The sequence below is a fragment of the Boleophthalmus pectinirostris genome, unplaced genomic scaffold (assembly GCF_026225935.1).
Source record: "Boleophthalmus pectinirostris isolate CB_2022bp ecotype Guang Dong unplaced genomic scaffold, ASM2622593v1 HiC_scaffold_21, whole genome shotgun sequence".
Taxonomy (NCBI): domain Eukaryota; kingdom Metazoa; phylum Chordata; class Actinopteri; order Gobiiformes; family Gobiidae; genus Boleophthalmus; species Boleophthalmus pectinirostris.
The window spans coordinates 15,678,737-15,682,499 of record NW_026571175.1 but is presented as its reverse complement, the minus strand read 5'-3'; positions in this window follow the sequence as shown (position 1 = coordinate 15,682,499).

The window sequence follows — 3,763 nt, the reverse complement described above, 5'->3', positions numbered from 1 at the left end:
ACCAATCTAATTAGCAAATCAATCTAGTTCACTGAGAAATGTACGGTTTACTTCGTCTGATGATTTTTTTGTATAATTAAAGGGGCAGAACCTGAAAAGTAACATCTATTTTAACACGCATGTGGGAAGACGAGAAATCAACCAATCCAATTCTCTCTAAATGAGTCTAATTTAACCAGATTAACTCATAACACACTAACGAAACAACCTCTTAACAATGTCATCCTCACAGAACATGTACATTTTATAATGAAACAACACTCTTAGTTGGTATGGTTTTTATTTGTACAGGGACAGTACACAACAATACATTAACCAAGTTAGAAGTCATAGGAAAGATGCTGGTTATAGCTAGTACTGAGAGTACAGATTTCTCAGTGTATATAAACTGACCAAAAATAAATAAAAACAGATATTACATATTGTCAATTTTGAAATATTATTCTAAAAACGACATGTACCAGACACACAAGCACATGCGCTCTTAGCCCCTTCCGCCCTTCATCAAGGCCCAACATTTGTAAACACACACACTTTCTACATTCTACTGATCATTCAAATCACACTGATGCCTAATGTGCACAAACTTGTTTAGAGATCAACCACTTCTTTGTCAGACATGCAAACATTTGAAAACCTGTGCAGGTTAGAATCTCTGTTGGCAAATTATTCCAATAACTCACAACAGAGGAAAAAGATGATTTGGTGAGAGCGGTCTTACATTTGGGGACAGTGCACTATTCTCTGGGGGATGAGCGTGTTACTTGTAAATGTTACTTGTAAAATGTAATAAATGTTATTTTACAAGAATACAACTTTGGTGATACTGTCGTGGGTTTCTTATCATGAATTTTAACCGCACATTTATACAATGGTTCAACAGGTTTCAAGGCTGTTTTACACACCTCGGACCAGCTTGTCATACAGTACAAGAAAAATGATATGATCATGGAGTTAAAATACATGTGTGAGGCCTCCATATATGTCTTTAAGATGTTAAATTTGAGGGAGTTACAGAGTTCAAGGAATATTTTTAATGTGGTGCAATGAAAGTAACTCACTACAATAGGTATGCATAGTATAGTATAGTACTATCACTGATTTTATATATATATATATATATATATATATATATATATATATATATATATATATATATATATATATATATTAGTGCTGTCATGCGATTAAAAAAATTGAGATTAATTAATTATGGTCTGTAATTAATTAATCTAATTAATCTCATTTTAATCTCACCTAAAAATTGCTGAGAAAAGCCTTCAATTTGAGGTATTTTCATTTAAATTCATTATTACATTATTGTGGCAGATCAAAAGACTAATATAGATTTAAAAAAGTGACTTTATAAAGTCATTTATTGTTTAACAAATCTCTCCAATTTGGCTGTTGAGCCCAAGTCTCCATGAATAAGAAACTGTTTGTTGTAAAGTAGCAAAGACAAGGAAATTTGAACATAATAACTTTTGTCTACTTAAAGACAATAAAAAGTCCAGTCTTTCCTTACCCATATTAAAAATATTATTGATAGCGAAATATATATGAGATCACTGGTTTTAGTCCTGGTTTAGACCTGGTTTAGACCTACTTTAGTCCTAGTTTAGTCCTGGAATAGATTAATCCTCGTTTTAGTCCTGGTGTTAGTTCTGGTTTAGTCCTGGTTTAGTCCTGGTTTAGACCTGGTTTAGACCTGGTTTAGTCCTGGTTTAGTCCTGGTTTAGACCTGGTTTTAGTTCTGGTTTTTTTCTGGTTTAGTCCTGGTTTAGTCCTGGTTTAGTCCTGGTTTAGACCTGGTTTAGTCCTGGTTTAGTCCTGGTTTAGTCCTGGTTTAGACCTGGTTTTAGTTCTGGTTTTTAGTTCTGGTTTTAGTTCTGGTTTAGTCCTGGTTTAGACCTGGTTTAGACCTGGTTTTAGTTCTGGTTTTAATTCTGGTTTAGTCCTGGTTTAGTCCTGGTTTAGACCTGGTTTAGTCCTGGTTTTAGTTCTGGTTTTAGTTCTGGTTTAGTCCTGGTTTAGTCCTGGTTTAGTCCTGGACTGGATTAGTCCTGGTTTTAGTCTTGGTGTTAGTTCTGGTTTAGAGGCGCACAGGAGGAAGCGCGGTTTACGCAGCGTACACGAGAAAACACGATCCACACGCGGCTCACGGGAGGACAGCGATGTCCGCGCAGTGTCTACGGAAGGAAACGTGGTCCGCGCGTTCTCAGGTTAATGACGATGATGAAGGTGTGTGTTTGTGTGTGTTTGTGTTTGTGTTTGTGTGCATGTCCCCTCATGTGGCAGGTCACTATAGGACAGTAGTGCAGACATAAAAGTAAGCTCAAAACCTATCTTTTTAATTTAGCTTTTAATTGAAACTTTTATCTGTCTTAACTTAAATTATTGTTATTATTATTATTATTATATTTATTTATTCTAAATTAAATTATCATTACTGTTTTACTTTGTCTCCATTTGATTTTAGCTCTCCATTTTGATTTTTATAATAACCTTTAGGAGTTTTATGTTTTTGTTTTTATGTTTATGTTTAAATGGTTGTATATATGGATGAAACAAAGGGATGGGGTGGGGGGTTGCTCTTGATTTTAATTATTGTATTGTAATTTTTCTGTTGCATGTGAAGCACTTTGTGCTACATTTTAAATGTATGAAAAGTGCTATACAAATAAAGATTGATTGATTGATCATGAGCCTATGCAGGTTGTTTTCAGACGATATTATATTTGTTATTTTCTTTTATATTTCACGTCGGGAGAATAATTTCCAAGACACGAATGTGTTTTTACCTGTGCACTGCTGCCTCTGTTCTACTGGCTCTTCGACCTCGTCCATTGTGCGACTGATGCCGCCAACGTTAACATGACGTTTACATCGCTGTTACTGCACGCGTTTTGTGTGGGTTTCCGGCAATGAGTGGAATTACCGAAATAAAAAAAATTTATGAATGTGTTTTGTGTGTGTGTGTGTGTTGTTGTCCCAACAACACATAAAAACAGGTTTTATAATAAAGAAACTCACATACAGAAACACTAAAGTTTAGAGATTAAAAATGAGATTAACGTGATTAAAAAACATAACGCGCTAAATATGACTGTAATTAATTAATCGCAATTAACGCGATAATTTGACACCCCATATATATATATATATATATATATATATATATATATATATATATATATATATATATATATATATATATATAAACGGACATAGCTAACGTTTTAGTCGCTGTGTTCCAAATAGACTCGTTTCTAGGTGAAGTGTTTTGATGCTGGCTCTTTGCTGGTTGCCTACTGTGGTTTGGTTGGACACAGGTGGTGACTGAGGCTCCTCTGTTTTGGACATGCCATGGACAGCTCGGTGTATAATTAGTGAGCATCTTCATCTTATCATCTGAGTCCTCATCATGGCCTTTGTTTCTTGGCCCTGTTCTAATTCTTCTTCTTGGGGGTTGATGTCTCACTTTGAGGACAGGTTGTCTCTGTGTTGACACTGATGTACCATATGTCTCATTCCTGATTGGTTGGTTAGAAGGTTCTCTCGCCCCCATTGGCTCAGGTGTGATGCTGATAGGTGACATTTGAAAGTCTATCAACTACTTCTTCAACACTGTCTTGTTTGGAATTAAATCTACCCCCTCTATCATGATAGTCCCAGTTCTTTGGTGCATAATACTTCTCCTGTGTGTTGTACCTTGTATGGCGAGGAATCATTGAATCCAGTGCTTGTGTCCACATAGAACTGG